The sequence below is a fragment of the Aegilops tauschii genome, chromosome 1 (assembly GCF_002575655.3).
Source record: "Aegilops tauschii subsp. strangulata cultivar AL8/78 chromosome 1, Aet v6.0, whole genome shotgun sequence".
Classification (NCBI taxonomy): domain Eukaryota; kingdom Viridiplantae; phylum Streptophyta; class Magnoliopsida; order Poales; family Poaceae; genus Aegilops; species Aegilops tauschii.
This window is the reverse complement of record NC_053035.3, coordinates 63,610,495-63,630,637: the sequence shown is the minus strand read 5'-3', so window position 1 is coordinate 63,630,637 and position 20,143 is coordinate 63,610,495. Positions and strand designations below refer to the sequence as shown.

The window sequence follows — 20,143 nt, the reverse complement described above, 5'->3', positions numbered from 1 at the left end:
TGATGAGCACATCTCCCCTATTCCACCATCACAGGTGCTTGCTCTAACTTGGCACTATTATATGTGGTTGCATGTTGCGTATGATGTCTAGCTTGTATTGCTTTTAACTTTGTTGAATTGCATCTGCTTACTTTACACATAATGCATGTGAATATGACATGTGTTCCTGTTTCTAGAACATACGTGTACATGATGAGCACATCTCCCCTACTCCACCATCGCAGGTGCTTGCTCTAAGTTGACAGTGTGATAATTGGTTTCATGTTGCATATGTTGTCTAGCCTGTATTTCTTCTATTTTGATTAAATTGCACCTGCTGAGTTCATACGTTATACATGTGCATATGACATGGCGTTCTGTTTCTAGAATACACTACATCTATCTATCATACCATGTTCTTACATCAAAGTACTGCTGTTGTGTATCCCGCATTAGTCACTCATGATTGGACACTTTTAACATGGCAGTTTGATAGTGGTTGCATCTTGCATTGATTTCTACTGTGTACTGCTTCTAATTTTCAAATTGCCACTTATGACAAGACACTTTTAACTTGGCAGAGTAATATTGGTTGCATCTTTCATATGGTGTCTAGCTTGCATTACTTCTATTTTCTTGCAAATCCTTCTCCTTAGTTTACACATCGTAGCTGTGAATATGTCATGACGTCTTGTTTTTCTTACATATTCCATCCTCATACGGTTGTCTTACATCAAAGTATTGCTTGTCTGTATCATGCATCAATGAGTTCCAAAGAGCGATTTTATTCTTTTGTGTTGTGGGTACGACTTGACATGGCAAAGTCAAAAAAGAGCAAGGAAAATAATATAGTAGGGAGTGGTGTTACCCGTCGGGTGAAACGGAAAAGGATCTGCCGTCCAGATTCTGCTGGTACTTATAGTGCAGTAGAAGGTCCAAGTCCACCGGCTAAATCTACAAACACAGTATCACCTGCTCCACCAGCTACAGCATCCGCTTCAACTATACCAGCACCTCAACGAGTTACTCATTCGTTTGCTCCGGAACTGGCTAGTTCCCAAGCTGCCTTCACACCTAACACTACTTCCGAAGCACTGCTGACACAACAGGACTTGGCAAGATCGGATGAACCTCATGAGCTTCAACACCAAGATGGTACCTGATCGAGTCAAGTTGCAGTTGCATGCTCCTTTATATGTACTCTCACAGTTTAATGTACACTAACACTTTCCATATTCATTGTTGAACTAGCACCATGACGCAAGCGGAAACAGACATCAGGGATAATGCTTGACAGATTAACAAAATCTAAAGGAGGAAGAATGGAGATCCATTTTGAGGCAGGTTTAAAAAGGCCACGTGATGCTATAGAGTCAGCCAAGTTAGTATCAGAGGCAGCCGTTGCCGTTAGGTGTCATGCACGTATCCTCCCAACGTGGATCCAGTATAGGAATGAGAAAGACAATACCCAGTTTAACACCTTCCTTGACCATTTATCCGTAAGTAATGTTATTCATCTTAATTAGTAATATTGTCTTGCTCTGTCCCATACTTTCTAGCTTCTTCCTAATAAGACTCACATTCTTTTTACAACAGATGAGGTTCAAGTTGGATCCGAAAGATGATGCAACTAAACAAGCATGCACTCATGTTTTTCAATCTGCTCTGCGACAGTATCGGTACCACCTTATAAAATCTCACTTTGAAGGCAAGGCTAACAATAAAATCACCCAAACATCTCCAGTGGAATATATTATAGATGAAGACTGGACAACCCTCGTTAAACACTGGTCTGATCCAAAGTATCAGGTAGGCTATATGTATTTGATCAGACCACATATTGAACTTATATTTATGTATGTGCCTTACAAGTGTATCTTCTTCTAGGATAACTATTTGAAGAACAAGACCGACCATTCTAAAGTGAAATTCCAATAGACAACAGGATCTCGTAGCAATATTGCACACTGCGAGGCTCTTGTAAATAGCTGCTACTTCCTTCTTTTTTCTGTGCCATATTATCGTATCTATATTGACTTGTTCCAAATACAGAGGAAAGCATGTGCGGACCAAAAAGAACCTGAAACGAATGCAGTGCAAATCTTCAAGGATTGCCACACAAGCAAGATGAAGGGCATGGGCACACCAGTTCAAGCCGCTGTTGTAAGTCCTTACTCCTCCTGCCTTTGAACTGATTGGTACTGTGATGTGTTCATTTAACTACTTGGTTTGCAGCCAATGTCAGTTACTCTTTTCACTTTTATACACAGTTGTCTTAACTTATCATTTCACCCTACATGGTTTAAAAGAGATGAAGGATATTCTTTTGGTCTTGATCTGTATTCTAGTTGTTATGTTCACGTGCGCACACAATGATAAAATAGCATGTTTGTTTTATATCTGTTTGCCCATGATATGAATGATGTCATACTATGTTCATCCTACTTTAAACCATGTCTCTTTATCCTTAGATGTCAACGAATGTGAGGAAATAGACAATACAGTAGGCATGCTACATGGACATATGTTCCGAAAGTGATTTTATTATGTAGTTGGCACTACAATACATGCTAATGTATTACAGTAGTTCACCAAAATAAGTTATGTATAAACGTGTAACATACTTTCTTTGTTTTTGTCTCATTAGTAACTTATCTGGTACACTGATCTACAAGTTAAAACTTTCAGGAAGCTATGGAACAAATGATTGAACAGCCACAACCACCTGAAGGTGACTAGTCTACCACAGGCACAATGTCACCTCTTGCTGTAGTGCGTCAGTATCTCTCCACTAACAATGCAAAAAGCACATTCCTGTGTAATTCTGGGTTGGTTGTCAAGGTAACCTCGTCCAAATCGCCTACTGAACAAAATCTTCCTGCTAGACAAAGTGATATATCTATGCTCCAGACACAAGTCCAATCCCTAATGGACGTCATTTTGGAAACAAGAATAGTGGTTGACAAATGTCGTCAAGATATGAATGGTTTTGAAACCAGACTATCAGACATTCGCTTCGTTGTTCAAGAGCAATGGCGGAAAAAAGGTGAAGATCGTGCTACTCCATCAGATTCTACAGCCTGAAACATTAGCACTCAGGTCAAATGATTTGTGCTTCTATACATCTGATGGTGCTTTTATCTGCAAGGACTGTAAACTTTATGCCAACAGGCCTTTTGTTGTATGGTTGGAATTTATTTTGTTGTGGTACAACATTTATGATGCTGCCTAAGGCTGCAATAATTACGACACTATTTTTGTATAGTGTAGGTTTATCTTAGTAATGTATTCGGCCGAAAGCTTCGTAGGAGCCCAACATGCCAACATTCATCGGGCCCATTCCAACTGGGCTAAAAACGATTATGGGCCGAAATTTGCATGTAGCCCACTAAAAATATCTGGGCCTAAATCAGCATAACATTTCATATTTTTCTGGTTGGCATGTGGCCATAGTGGGCCTATAACAGGCCTAAACATAATTTGGGCCCTCAGTAACAATAGGAAGTTTACAGGTGTAAATATCTCGAGCCCATAAAAAACATGGGCCTTTAAAAGACCGAAAGTGAGATTGGGCCCATTTACGATGCGGATCTTTCACAGGCCGAAATTCGGACGGGTCGTAAATGCGCCGACCTAATACACGGGCCTTTAACAGGCCGAAAGTTCGGTCGGGCTAGATTATCGTCATTTTTATATGGGTCCTTAATGGGCCCGATGTGACGTTGGGCCACATATGGCCCATGGATTTCATCCGACGTTAACAGGCCGAAAGTCACAGCAGGCCGAAAGTCACAGCAGGCCGAAAGTGGCCAAAATCTATAGTGGGCCTCTAACAGGCCGAATGTCAGACATGGCCGAATATGACCCAAATCCTTCACGGTCGTTTATGGGCCCAAAGTTTCAATGGCCTGTAAATGGGCTCAAATGAAGCAGGACCTTTAACAGGCCGGAAATACACCAGGCCGTAATTCGGCCCATATACTTAGCGGACTGTTAACGGGGCAGAAGTGAACATGGGCTGCGATGATGACAAGTTTAGGACAGGACGTTGACGGGCCGATTTGACACTAGCCGTACGGGCCTTAACTGAGAATGTTGGGCCTTTAGCTGGGCCGGCCCATTATGGTCTGCAAAATCTTGTGGGCCTTTAGCTAGGTTGGCCCATTGTGGTCCGCTAAATCTTGTGGGCCTTTAGCTGGGCCAGCCCATTATGGTCTGCAAAATCTTGTGGGCCTTTAGCTGGGCCGGCTAATTATGGTCGGCTAAATCTTGTGGGCCTTTAGTTGGGCCGGCCCATTTAAACTTTATGGGCCACTTTTGGGCCCGTCCACGTGTCAACATATCATAGGCCCATCTCGACTGTTGGATGAGTGACACCTGTGCCAACGTTGAGCTGACGCGTGGTTCCGTCGGCCAATGAGAATTTTACACGTGGAAAATCGGCATTGGTCGTGGCTATTAGCGGGTTATCGGATCCAAAACCGGACCCGATAGCTTAATGGCGTCCCGTTACGGTGGATGCCACATCTCGGTCACCCTTGACGAAAGCACTTCTATGACGCGCGATTTATCGTCATGGAAGTGGACACTTCTGTGATGATAATTTTGGTAATGTCATGGAACACTTCTACGACAACACAGGTATGACTATCTTCATTCTGTCATAAATTTGTCATGGATGTACATGCATGACAGAAAACGTGACCTACTGTGACAAACACGTATCATCACGGAAGTGTATTTTTTTGTAGTAACACCGAGGAAGTAGTGCAAAGGACCCAAGTCCTTGATGGCGAACTCAGAGCGAAGACGATCAGTGAGCTGGCTGAGGAGGCCAGCTGTACATGCTGTCAGGATGATGTCGTCGACATAGAGCAGCAAGTAGGCCGTGTCAGAGCCCTAATGATAGATGAAGAGCGACGCATCCGAGAGGGTGGAACGGAACCCAAGCTGGTGTAGAAATGCCGCGTTGCGCTGGTACCAAGCGCGGGGAGCCTGCTTGAGTCCGTACAAGGACCACAAAAGCAGGCACACGTGGTCGGGAAGCGCCGGGTCAACAAACCCGGTGGGCTGCTGGCAGAAGACCTTCTCCTCGAGGTGACCATGGAGGAAGGCGTTGGAGACGTCCATCTGGTGCACCGGCCAAGCACGGGAGACTGCAAGGTGGAGAACCGTGCGTATCGTGCCGGGCTTGACGACCGGAGCGAAGGTTTCGGTGAAGTCGATGCCAGAACGATGTCGGAAGCCACGAACGACCCAGCACGCTTTGTAGCGATCAAGGGTACCATTAGGACGGAGCTTGTGTTTACAGACCCACTTCCCGGTAATCACGTTGGCGTGTCGGGGACGGGGAACAAGTTGCCATGTCCGGTTGCGCAACAGGGCGTCAAACTCCTCTTGCATCGCAACCATCCAGAGCGGGTCACGAAGAGCGGCTCGAACGGAGGACGACAACGGCGACGGCTCAGAGGTGGACGCCACATGGACGTAGTCATCTGAGGCGTAGCGCGAGCCTGGGCGAAAAACGCCCGTACGGGCGCGAGTGACTGGACCAGCCACAGGCGCCGGGGGGGCCGCGGGCGTCGGGGGTGCCGAGGGGGCCGCGGGCGCCAACGTCGGGGGCGCCGGTGCCACGGTTGTAGGAGGCGCCGCATGCGGGGGGAGCGCCTCAAAGCCAGGGGCGGGCCAAGAGAGGCGCGCGAGCGCCCTGGGAGAGGCATCGAGGAGCCCGCGTCACCGGTGGCGGGAGGAATAGCCAGGGGTACCTGGTGAAACGGAAACACATGCTCATCAAAGTAAACGTGCCGGGAAGTGAACACACGGTGGGAGACGGGATCGTAGCACCGATATCCCTTGGAGTTGGAGGGGTAGCCGATGAAAATGCAAGCGACAGAACAAGGTGCGAGTTTGTGAGGAGCGGAGTCGGCAGTGCTAGGATAGAAAAGGCACCCGAAAATACGCAAACCATCATAAGATGGGTGCGTACCGAAGAGAAGATGGTGAGGTGCATAGTTCCATCGTGGGCGGCAAGGGCGAAGGTTAAGGAGAAGAGAAGCAGTGGCGAGTGCGTCCGGCCAGAAATGAGGCGACACATTAGCATGGAACAGGAGCGTGCGAACGCAGTCGTTCAGAGTGCGAAGGACGCGTTCGGCTCGACCGTTCTGCTGGGAAGTATACGGGCATGTGAGACGAAAAATTGTGCCGTGGTGCGACAGGAAAGTGCGGAAAGCAAGGTTGTCGAACTCTTTTCCATTGTCAGTCTGAAGAGCAAGGATGGGACGCCCAAACTGCGTGCTGACATAGGAGTAAAAAGCCGTTAAAGTGGGGAGTGCATCCGACTTTCTGCGCAAAGGAAAAGTCCTCACATAATGAGAATAATCATCAAGGATAACCAGATAATATAAATAACCTGAATTACTAGGAACCGAAGAGGTCCACACATCGCTATGAATCAACTGAAAATGAAAAGAAGCTATGGTGGTGGAATCATTAAACGGGAGGCGAACATGTTTGCCGACACGACATGCATGACAGGTGTGATCCTCTATCTTATGACAACTGAAACTGAAACTCCTAAGAATATGACGAAGTGTGACGTGGTTGGGATGACCCAAACAAGCGTGCCGGAGATCGACGCCGGCGGAGAGAGCAACCGGTGTGGTGGTGGTGGACGGCGAGTGCACCGGATAGAGCTCGTCGAGGCTGTCACATCGGTGAAGTACCATCCTGGTTCGAGCGTCCTTGACACAAAATCCAAGCTCGTCAAATTCAACAGTAACAGGATTTTCACGAGTTAAACGACGAACGGAAACAAGGTTCTTAATAAGATAAGGTGACACAAATATGTTAGACAAAGTAATAGGCATGGAAGTAGAAGGAAAAGAAGTGTGCCCGACATGTGTGATAGGGAGTGTGGAACCGTCGCCGACAATGATGCGGCGATCGGTGGTGACGGGAGTGAAAGAGGCAAGATTACCAGGATGAGCAAACATGTAAGCCGTAGCCCCGGTGTCCATGTACCAATTATCACCACCGGTGTAGTTGTTCGGCGTAGGAGCGGCATGCAGCCCGGTGAGGAGCACCGGGTCCCAGGGCGCCGGCGGCAGGGCCGGCGAGGGGGACGGAGACACCATGGGGAGGCTGTAGCCGCCGCTCAGCTGCGGCGATGGGTACTCTCCATACAGCTGCGGAGCCGCGGAGTACGCATGATGCACGGGAGGGGCGGGAGCCTGCTAGCTTGCTGACATATGCTGCACGTGCTGGGAGCCGTCTGGCTGCTGCCCAGCGGGCGAGTGCTGGCCCGCTAACGACCTCCACTAGTACCCGGGAGACTCGTACGCAGGCGGAGCCCCGTATGCCCCGTACGTAGGATACCCGTTCGTGGGAACGGGCGCGTCGTAGGTTGCGGCCGCCCCGTACGGCGGCGGGATGGTAGAGGCGGCGGTGGACGGGCCGGCGGATGCCATCGCTGGTCCGACGGCGGCGGTCGGCGCGGTTGGGCGGCAGCAGACGCCGAGTAATTTTGGCGACGATTATATGACCGACGAGGAACGACGATGACGAACGAAGCAAAACGTTGGATTCCGATCGACCCACCCTCACTGCAAAGCCAGCCTCAACTAGCTAATCGATCTTCCCTTGGACGTGTACTAGTACTAGTACATGGGTACTAGTACTTCCGGCTGCAGCAATCACTGGATACACGCACGTAGTCAACTAGACGATCGATCGTTGCCTTGATCGATTTGAGCACCAATAGATACGCACGACCACTTGATTGTTTGATAGCCACAGGCGAACGATGCTGGCTAGCGGATCGGGTGAGGCAGCGATTGGGCGATGCGGGCGAGTGGGTTGGCAGCGCTGGTCGGGCGAGGCTGGCAGCGCTGGGTAGCTCGCACGGTTGGCGAGCGGATTAGGCGAGGCTGAGAGGAGCGGCGGCCGGCGCGGAAGACGTGCGGGCGGCGGCGGCGAGGCGGCGGCGCAGGGGAGGTGCTGGGCGGCGGTGGCGGCAGCGGAAGGCTAGGGTTAAAACCTAAAAACTGATACCATGTATGTTGTTGAATTGCACAATGTATTGTTCATGTGCAAAGGCACGTATATATGATGTACAAGAAGTGGGCCACGACCTCAACTATACAATAAACTAGAAGATGGGCCCAATACACAAATATGCACAACACATATACTCAACAGTATGCACAGCACAAATTGGACGGTTTCCATGGCCTGATGGCCACAATTAATTTGAAAATAATGTGATCGAGCTTACTTGGCAAACCATTTTCATAAAATCGTGTTCATATTATGGCTAAAAAAGAATGTCAAATTATTGCTTGAAAACTGAAGGTGGACTTGTATTTGTGCATAGACGAAACTGTATCAGCTAATTTCTTCAGTCACTTGCTTCTGCAGTTGTTTCAGTTCGCCAAGAACCAGAACAACATTCCATCAACCGGAAGTTTCTACAGTAGCAGCGGCGACAAGGTAGCGCATCACAAATTAATGGCATAATGAACAAAAAGATAGTATTGTTCTTTCTTACAGAATGTCTGTAATCTTTCTAAAGCAATACTGAAACTTGTTTCGGACAGAACGAGCTGATGTGGGCAGCTGTCTGGCTCTACATCGCCACAGGCGACCAGGAGTACAAGGCCTATGTCGCCGGCGCCAACAACGTCCGCGGGGTGTGAAAATTTTGAAGTGCACTGTGTACGTGCACTAGATGTTGTGGTCTTTATAAAAGAGTTGTGATGCTTCAATGTCACTGGATATTGTTAGCCCAAACTATTTTAGCAGTACCAGACTAAGAGACGCAGAGTAACCAGCTGAGGAACAGCAGCCACATACATATGCAGAGCAGCTTTACGGGTCGGCTACGCAGGGTCTGCTCGGCCGCAGCCCACGTCGGTCCGCAAACCGAAAATCCCAAATTAGCCAATTTAACAGCGATTTCGATGATTGAGTTCAAAATCGAAGAATAAAACATAGTTCGTGCGCAAATAAATGCATAGTTTTCTACGACAAACCCAATATGACTTCATGCAAAAGCAACGACCACACCCATCATCATCTTGGTCGCTTTTCACCTGTGTCATGATCTTTTCTCCACACCACCACCATCGATGCCATCGCCGCCTCCGAGTCCATCACTGGCACTTGTTCCAATTCCGGCACCGAAAGCATCGCCGGCGCACTAAAAGCATCAGCGGCACTGGTTCCAACTCTTGATGGCAAAACATCACCGGCACCGAAACACCCACCGGCCGCCGCTAGCATCCTCCTCTTCAAGATGTCTCTCCTTGACATATCATGCCATTCTTTGGTCATGTCGTCCATGTCATCGCGGTTCAACGTCATGATCTCGTTCTCCTCGATAAGAAGGTTGGCCATGGCTTTGGTCTCATCGGCAAAGACTCTTCTCTCCTCAATGGCCGCTTGCGCAACCCCTCGTCCTTGAGCAATTGCCACTTCTCTTGCTTCTCTCGTGCCTTCTTCTCGGCCAACTCTTTCTTTGCCTCCAATGTCTTCGCCAACATCAACTCATTTGATGGCACCATGGCATCTATCTTGTCCCGCAAGCTCAATGCCTCGTGTTCCCTCTTGATCTTCTCCTTTTTCTTCTTGTCTCCATCGGGCTTGTTCAAGTTTCATGGGCCATCATCATCCATGTTTGTAAGTGAACCTCTCTTCGGTGGGGTTTCTTTCTCAATCAACTTCCACTCCTCACACTCTTTTAGCAATTCCCAACAATGCTCTAGTTTAAAGAATTTGCCTTCGGAAGCTTCCATGTCTTTGTATCTTTGTTGGACAATTTTGTCCTACACAATTAAAACAATGTCAAATGATGCAATCACTTCAAATGCTACAAATGATTTGCACAACTTGGGACGTGAAAACGAACTCACATAGTCGGATTCCATAGTTCCACTTGGAGGTGCATTGCGAACTTGTTCCAAGCAAGCAGCCCAACGACTACAAATCGGCTTGATCACGTCTCAACGACCTTGGAGTGACCGAAAGGTGCGTGGAGTCCTATTGGGATACCTTGCCATCATGTAGAAGTATTAATTTTCGATCCTTTGCCAATACCTCTTGGCGGTTTGAGATGTGCCGGTGCACGCATCAAGAGACACCACACTCCAAGCCTTGATCAAGACTTGGTCTTCGACCAACGTGTAGCTCCTCGATCTCGTGCCTTTTTTTTCTTGCGCTTGGTCATACACCCCCTCTTCTATTTCCTCCACCTCATCTTCTCCACCATGACCATCCACGCCACCATCCATTTCATTGTAATCGAAATCAACGACCAGGGCTTCATCGATGTCGACGGTGTTCGTGTCTAACAAGTTGACGAACTCGGCAGTGGCATCGTTCGAACCGGCGCTACAGTGAGTGTCATCAAGTCACGAGCTACCGCAATGGCGAAAAGCGAAGCAAGTAGAAGAAATCGAAGAAGCATACCTTTCGGCCATTTCGTCGAACACCTCGCTTGCGGTGGAAGCAGCGCCATTGAACGACATCGTTGGGGTACCTTTTACGGGGTGGAGGGAGAGGATGAAGTCACCGGCCTTTTCGTAGGAGCCTTCTTGCACTTCACGCCCGAAACCTTGCCCTTCTTTTCCGGCGGCGGCCAGGCAGATCGCACAGCGGCGGCGGCATCGGGTGCACGTGCCCTCCCAGCGGGGCCAGCCGGATTTCTGCCCTGCACGATAACGTTGCCATGCCACTTGCAGCAGGCACGGTGGTGCCTTGAGTGACGGCGGGGGCGACATGGCCGGCGACGAAATCTGCCGGAGGGGATTGCGCGTGTGCGACATCCACGGTGATGGGGGACGGCTGGGAGGCTTCCATGGCGGCGAAGAATGGCGGGGAAGATGGACCGGAGCGGGTGGAAGCGGGGCAATGGCGGCGAAGGGGGTGGGAAGCGGGAACGGCCGCACGGAAATTTCCCTCGCGTCAAATCTCGCTACAGGTAGGGGGGCGAGCTCGGGTCGGCCTGCCACTCTATGAATCTAAAGGTTGAGGGCGAACTTTTGCCGCGCCCCGCAAAATTTTTTACAGGTCGTGGCCCGATACGGGATCTGATCGGGCAACTTTTTCGCGCAGACCCGTATTTTGGTTGTTATTTTACGGGTCAGGGTATTATACGGGGTCTGCTAGAGATGCTCTCAGTAACTACCAGCACATATGTCCGTGTGTTGCGACGGGAGAAAAAACCGTGCGCATTTAAATCTTGTGTGCATGCCGAGAAGGAACATTTAGGTTTTTTGTTTTGAAGCGTGTGAAGTAATCGATCCACTATTTTTTTCGTTCATTAATCGAGTGGATTTATGGGTTTTGTTAGGTCATCATGCGCCAGAGAAGGCCCGTGAAATATTCAACATATTTTTTCATTTATTTGAGGGGGTTTTAAGATATGAATTTCCATAATATGAAAGTGCAACGGGTCTTTTCTTCTCTTTTCCTCAAGTATTAATCCTCAAGAAATTCAGGGTCCTTTTGTAGCTAGTTTACATAGCAATCCACCATCTAGCTAACGTACCAGAGTTAATTCTTTTTTTAAAGAAATTCGGGGCTCTTTTCCAGAACGCTCACGCACTAATCCATCCATCCTTCGTCCACCTTAATTCATCCAGCTTACTACATGTAGTATCGCACATGTATATAAATTGGTAAGATTGTCTGTAGAGAAGCAATGTGGGACTATTTAAAATATTTTGGCCTTATTTTCCGGATAGTTGAGTCAGCTAAATTGCGTGGGTTGTGAAAGGCGCAGGCACCGAAACGACCTATGTTTGTAAAGCGCAAGTAGAAATCCAAAAAACATGAGTTGAAGGATGGAACTCACGTCCTCAAAGAGTTGACCAAATGCCTTCAGCCACTCAAACAAACATGTCCAGATAACCAGTGGCCAGCGCAAATATTTAAGAACATACCGAAGTGTCAGATTCAAAATAGTTTTTTCCTGACTTTTTGTACTTTTCAAAAAATGATATTTATTATGAATGACCGAATATTCTTGGAAACATGAACAAATTTTGAAATCATGATTTTTTTAAATGTGAAATGTTTTTTACGAAAATTCCATGCATTTTCCAATAAACACGAACATAATTCCATGTTTTTTCGAAAATTCCATGCATTTTCCAATAAACACGAACATAATTTTCTAAAAATTCTAAAAAATGTACCATCTGAAAAAATACCAAGATATTTCAATTTTTTATTTTTTAAAAAAAATGGGAACATGTTATGAACATTCAGCCAATTTTAGAAAATGTGTATTTTTTAAACGTGCACTTGAACAAACACATCCTGACAACCAATGACCATCGCAAATATTTAAGAACATACAGCAGCGTCATATTCAAAAAAGTTTATTTATTTATTTTTTGAATTTTTGTACTTTCCAAAAAACAGTAATTATTATGAACGGCCGAATATTCTTGGAAAATGAACAATTTTTGGAAGCCCGAACAGTTTTTTAAAATGTGAGCTATCTTTTTAGAATTCCGTGCATTTTCCAAAACACACGAACCGAATTTGAAATAGAACATTTTTTATATGAAAAAACGAACCTTTTATAAAAATACCAACATTTTTTATTTTGTGATTTGTTTTAATGGGAACATGTTTTGAACATTCAGATTTTTTTAAAATGTCTATTTTTTAACGCGAGCGTTATTTTGAATTTCTGAACATTTGATTAAACCAAGATTTTTTTTCAAATTTGAAACCAAAAATATTTTAAACAAAATCTCGATGCAATGCAATTTCTTTCCGAAAATCTCTATTTATTTGGAAAACACAAATATTTTTTTAGAAAAAAGAGAATATTTTTCGTATGTTAAGAAATTCAGGGTCCTTTTTCCAGCCAGCTAACGTACCAACCCATCCATCGGTCGTCCTGGTTAAACCATCAATCTTTCATCCAGCTTATTACTACATGTAGTTGCGCACACGTATTTGACTTTGCAGAACTCTATGTAAAGGAGCAATGTGCGACTCTTTAAAATAGTTTTGCCTTGAATTTCAAAACATTTCAATAAGAAAATATTTTATTGAATTTGGAATATTGTTTAAAATGTAATTTTTGAAAAAAAAATCTCAAACAAATTTGGAAAACACACATTTTCTAAACAAATGGGAACATATTTTGAATTCTGAAAGAAATCAGAACAAGAACAAAAATTTAAAGTTCCAAAGATTTTCAAAATGGGGACAAATGTTTTGGAATTCTAACCATTTAAAAAAACTTAAATTTTAAACTTTTTGAAGATTTTCAATTTATTAAATAAGTAAAAAAGAAAAATAAACTTGGGAAGAAAAAGAAACAGGAAAGAAAAAGAGAAAGGAACAGAAAAACAATATATAAACAAAACACATAAAAAACAGGCCGGACCAGTCTTGGGCGCCCTGCGCGATGCTTCAACTATTTATTGCCTCCTGCGACAAATAGGGTTCTTCTTGCTGCTTGGATAGGAAAACAAGTGGGCCGGCTCTGCGCGCGGGGCGCAAGTACGAAATTCTGGACAAACCATCCTATTCTAGCAGACAGATTTAGTCTCACCTCGGATAGAAAAAAAATCTTTTCGTCGGTGAACGGATGAAAAAAATCGGAGTAACGCACCTTACTTGATTAGTTGGTATAGAAGTACTACTTGCTCTATTCCTTAACTATGAAATCATGGTCCTTACGCTAAAAAAATGAAGTCACGGTCCTTGCACACCAAATTTAGCACTGCCGACATGCAGGTGTACACCATTTCTTACTTGTTAGAAATAAATGATAATAGTCCATTAACAATTTTTGAAATCTTAAAATGACCCATGAGAAAAAAATGGCAAGTGGTGGTGCTAAAGTTTAGTCATATCATATACCGCTAGTTGAGAAAGTGTTGTATCTCTTTATATAGTAGGTTCTCTCTGTCACTCTCATCTGTGGAGGAGAGAAATAGGAGACCACACGCACTCATTTGCCTCACCTCGCTTGGCCGGGTTCGGGCTCGGGCTGAGGCCGGGGTGGTGTGCGCACGCGGTATGTGTTGGAATGGACTACCAAAATCCAGTCCGATGCCTTGCAGGGGCGCAACTTCCTTTTGTTATTTTATTTTTTGATGTCTTGGCGGATAAGTTAGTTATTTCTTGTTCGGAAAATACAACCTAGAATCCAAATCGATTTGGTATCGTAATCACAACATGATACTGCCTCTGATCATATTGATTCTAATTATGTGCCACTATCTACTTTGGTTAAGCAAAATAATGATGCCATTGATGTGAATTTTGTTGCTAGAAATAATTTCAACAACAATGCTTATGGACGGAATTTTAATCCTAGACCTTATCCCGGAAATTCCTCTAATAATTATGTTAATTCCTACGGAAATTCTTACAATAATAATAATAGGATACCTACTGATCTTGAGAACACCATTAAAGAATTTGTTAGTTCTCAAAATATTTTCGATGCTATGGTAGAAGAAAAACTACATAAAGTTGATGATATGGCTAGAAACATGGATAGAATTGCTAATGATGTGGAAACTCTTAAAATTTAAGACATTCCACCTAAGCATGATATTAATGAGTCTATTAAATCTATCCAAGTCTCCATTAACGAAAGTAAAGAGAGGACCGCTAGGTTGAGAGCTAAGCGAGAATTCCTAGAAAAAGCTATTCCACCCAGTTTATATCGTAATCATGAGGAAGATATTAAAATGATTGGTATCTCACCTATTGAATCTTTGTTTAGTAATACAAAACATGATGCAAAAGGGACTGGAGATGAGTCAACTTTAGCTAGAATGCGTCCCCATTGTTTGGAGGGTGATGATCTTAATGATTTTTTTTGATAAAAGTGGGTTTGGAGAGGTCAAAACTTTAAATAGTGATGTGCCCACTACTTTGGATTACAAGGACTTTAATTATGATAATTGTTCTTTGATTGAATGTATTTCCTCATTGCAATCCATGATAAATTCACCTAATGCTTACGAACAAAATAAAGCTTTTACGAAACATATTGTAGAAGCCATGATAAAAGCTCATGAAGAAAAGCTTGAATTGGAAGTTTCAATACCTAGAAAATTGCATGATGAATGTGAACCTACAATTAAAGTAAAAATTAAAGATTATGGATGTAATGCTTTGTGTGATCTTGCTGCTAGCGCCTCTACTATACCAAAATCTTTATGTGACGTGCTAGGTCTCACCGATATAAATGAATGTTCCCTCAACTTGCATTTAGCGGATTGAACTGTAAAGAAACCACTGGGTAGAATAAATGATGTTCTCATACTTGCTAATAGGAATTATGTGCCCATGAATTTTATTGTGCTTGATATTGAATGCAATCTGTCTTGTCCTATAATACTTGGTAGGCCTTTCCTATGAACCATAGGTGCTATTATTGATATGAAAGAAGGAAATATAAGGTTCCAATTTCCATTAAAGAAAGGGATGGAAGAATTCCCTGGGAATAGAATTAAACCACCATATGAATCTATTGTGAGGGCCACCTATGGAATTAATATGAAAGATGACAATACTTGAAACATTGCATTATGCCTAGCTAGGGGCGTAAAACAATATCGCTTGTTAGGAGGCAACCCTATAGTTATCTTAATTTTTTGCTTGTACTTTCTGTTTTGGTGTGTTGACACAATTATTGCTACTATTATGTAATTATTGTTTGCGCCAAGTAAAGCCATTGGGATTATTTGGATAATAGCTGACTTGATTCTATGAAAAAACAGAAACTTTTGCTCTCACTCCATGAATTTTTTAAATTCGCTGGAGCCTGATTTTGAGCTGAATTTTTTCCACATATATGGTATACAAATTGCCCATGTTGTAGTAAGTTTTAAGAATTGTTACAGTTCCAGAGTATGGTTCTAACTTAGATCATTACAGACTGTTCTATTTTAGACAGATTATGTTTTTGTTGCATAGTTTGCTTGTTTTAATGATGCTATGGTTCATATCGGGGGTATAACTCATGGAGAAGTTGGAATACGGTAGGTATTATTCAATAATAAATTATGAATGAGTTTATAACAGTACCTAAAATTTATGATTTGTCTGTTATACTAACAGATCTCACGAGGTTTCTATTGACTTTTGTGTGCTGAAGTTTTCATGTTTGGGTGAGACAACGATGGATGAAGGAATAAGGAGCGGCAAGACCCTAAGCTTGGGCATGCCCAAGGCACCCCAAGGTAATATTCAAGAAAGACCCAAGCGTCTAAGCTTGGGGATGCCCCAAATGGCATCCACTCTTTCGTCTACAATCTATCGGTATGTCACTTGGAGCTATACTTTTATTCATCACATGATACAAGTTTTGCATGGAGCGTCTTGTGCCATAGTAGTTTTTTCTTTGTTTGCTTTTTGATTTTCCATAATAATTGTTTGTTGGACACACCTTTTGAGAGGGACACACATTTATCGAGATTTGTTAGAATACTCTTTGTGCTACACTCATATATTTTTGAGCTAGGCCGTTGCTCTAGTGCTTCACTTATATATTTTAGAGCATGGCGGTGGTTGTATTTTATAGAAATGATTACACTCTCATGCTTCATTTAAATCTTTTTGAGAGTCTATAAATAGTAATGGCAAGTTACACATGTTATAAGGCTAGTCCAAGAAGGATATGTATTCAAGGGGGATATAATAAAACTTTCATGTAGAAACTTATGTTTTAATAATACTGATGTCGTAATATAAAATGATATTGGTTCATGATCATTGGTTAGTAGAAATATCGGTATTAAAGCTTGTTATTAACTTCTCATCTGAGTGTTGGTCATGGCATTTTTATGTCTGAAATGAAATCCTTGGGTGCTGTTACAATCGGGGGTGCGCGATGGTTAACTCCTACAAACCTCCTCCCTAGGGGCATGCGAGTAGTACTTTGCTTTGAGGGCTAATAGGCTTTCAAAATAAGGATATGCGTTCTTTTTGACTAATGTGAGTCCATGGATTATACACACTCCTCTCTTTCCGCAATTTGCTAGCCTTCTTGTATCTTCCTCAAAACAACCACCATACCTACCTATTATGGTATTTCCATAGCCATTCCGAGATATTATTGCCATGCAACTTCCACCGTTCCGTCATAAGACTTGTGTGTTCACCATTATATTGCTTTGCATGATCATATAGATCTAGCATGATATTTGTGGCAAAGCCACCGTTCATCATTATTATACATGTTACGCTAAATCATTGCACATCCTGGTACACTTTAAGAGGCATTCATATAGAGTCATATTGTTCTAGTTATCGAGTTGTAAGTAAATAGAAGTGTGATGATCATCATTATTAGAGCATTATTCCTGTGAGGAAAGGATGATGGAGACTATGATTCCCCCACAAGTCGGGATGAGACTTCGGATGAAAAAATAAAGAAAGGTAAAAAGAGAGAGGCCAAAAAGAGCCCAACAAAAAAATGAGAGAAAGAGTGAAGGGCAATGTTATTATCCTTTTACCACACTTGTGCTTCAAAGTAGCACCATGTTCTTCATATAGAGAGTCTCCTGAGTTATCAGTTTCAAATACTAGTGGAATTTTTTTGTTATAAAACTTGGCTTGTATATTCCGATGCTGGGATTCCTCAAATGCCCGAGGTCTTCATGAGCAAGCAAGTTGGATGCACACCAACTTAGTTTCCGTTGAGCTTTCACACACTTATAGCTCTTAGTGCATCCATTTCATGACAATCCCTACTCCATGAATTGATACCGATTGATGGGTATCTCCATAGCCCATTGATCCGCTGAGTTGATGCGATACTTTCTTCCTTTTTGACTCCCTTATTGATCTCTACCACCGCATTCTATTCCACCTAATGATATATCCATGGCTCACGCTCATGTATTGAGTGGAGTTGAAAATGCTGAAGTGTGTTAGAAGTACGGTCCAATTGCCTGGTTTAACACCGGGGTGCTCATGATTTATAGTTATGCAGTGAAGGCGGAGTCATGCCATGCTAACATAATAAAATGAGTAGGGATAACATTCGTTAAGGATCGTATGTTTTGAAAAAGTAATGATTATGCTTCTTGTATTCATGGATCTTATTATGTTGATATTGCTACTTCATCGTTTCTCAATGATTATACGGTCAAGAGATTACATGATACACATGTTAGGTAGCATTCAACATAAAAAAATTCTGTTTTTATCATTTACCTACTCGGGGACGAGCATGAATCGAGCTTGGGGATGTTGATATGCCTCCAATGTATCTATATTTTTTGATTGTTTCATGCTATTATATTATCAATCTTGGATGCTCTATATGCCTTTTTATGGTATTTTATATCGTCCTTTGGGACTAACCTAATAACCCAGTGCCTAGCGCCAGTTCCTATTTTTTGACTTGTTTTTGGCTTTTCAGAAAATCAATACCACACGAAGCCCAAACACGATGAAACTTTACGGTGATTTTTTCTAGACCAGAAGGGACCCTAGAAGGTTCGGGAGGAAGCCAGAAGAGCTACGAGAGAGCCACGAGCTCACAGTGCGCGTCCCTGAGCTCGTGGGCCCCACACAACTCCGATTGACCTAATTCCACCTCAATAACTTCACAAATATTCCCAAACAAATAGAGAGCCACTTGAAACACTTTTTCCGCTGCCGCAAGCTTCTGTTCTTCCGTGATCCCATGTGGAGGCCTTTTCCGGTACTCTGCCGGAGTGGGAATTGATCATGGAGGGCTTCTACACCATCCTTGCTGCCTTTTGATGATGCGTGAGTAGTTCACCACAGACCCACAGGTCCATAGCTAGTAGCTAGATGGCTTCTTCTCTCTCTTTGATCTTCAATACCATGTTCTCCTCGATCTTCTTGGAGTTTATCCGATTTAATCTTCTTTCGCGGTGTGTTTGTTGGGATCCGATGAACTATGGGTTTATGATCAGATTATTCATTGAAAGTAATTGAGTCTTTTCTAAACTTTATTATGCATTATTGTTATAGCTTTGTATTTCTCTTCGATCGATCCATTTGGTTTGGCCAACTAGACTGATTTATCTTCAGTGGGAGAGGTGCTCTCTAATGGGTTCAATCTTGCAGTGTCCTCATCGAGTGACAGAAGGGGTAGCGAGGCACGTATTGTATTGTTGCTATTAAGGCTAAAATGATGGGCTTTATTCATATTGATTGGGTTTACTTTGTCTACATCATGTCATCTTGCTAACGGCGTTACTCTGTTTGTTATGAACTTAATACCATAGATGCATGTTGGATAGTGGTCGATTGGTGGAGTAATAGTAGTAGATGCATGCAGGAGTTGGTCTACTTGTCATAGACGTGATGCCTTTATACATGATCATTGCCATGAATAACGTCATAACTATGCGCTTTTCTATCAATTCCCCAACAGTAATTTGTTTACCCACCGTATGCTATGTGTTCGAGAGAGAAGCCTCTAGTGAAAACTATGGCTCCCGGGTCTACTTCAATCATATTATAAAAAAAATACCTTGCTGCATTTTATTTACTTTTATTTTGCAATTTATCTATCTACTTATACAATATTTAATCCTTGCAAGTAATGAGTTCAAGGGGATTGACAACCCTCTTGCCTGCGTTGGGTGCAAGTATTTGCTTATGTGTGTGTGTGCAGGTGTTGTTCATGGGGGTTTGCGTGATTCTCCTATTGGTTTGATAAACCTTGGTTCTCATCGAGGGAAATACTTATCGCTATTGTACTGCTCCACCCTTCCTCTTCGGGGAAAATCCCAATGCAACTCACAAGTAGCTATGTGAAGACTCTCCAAATCAAGATTTCATAATCAAGTATTTTATTCAAACAGCAAACAAATGAAAAGAAAAGGACACTCCAAGAATAGCACACATCATATGAACAAACAAAAACTTAGGCTCAACCGAGACTAATCGATAGTTGTTGAGGAAGAAAGGTGGGATGCCTACCAGAGCATCCCCAAGTTTTGAAGCTTGATACTTCTTGGAATATTAACTTTGGAAGCCTTCGGCATTCCAAAGCATGAGCTCTTGTGTCTCCTTAATTCCTCTCATATCGATATCTCACCCAAAACTTGAAAACTTCAATCACATAAAACTTAATGGAACTTCGTGAGATGGGTTAGTATGATAATGGATAAATCATTCACTTTGGTACTGTCAAGAC

At 43.4% G+C, this 20,143-nt stretch overlaps 1 pseudogene; it reads left to right on the top strand.

Moving 5' to 3' along the window:
- Positions 1-8,672, top strand: part of LOC141027585 (endoglucanase 14-like) — a 181,284-nt pseudogene extending 172,612 nt beyond the window's left edge.
- Positions 8,673-20,143: the final 11,471 nt, after the last annotated feature.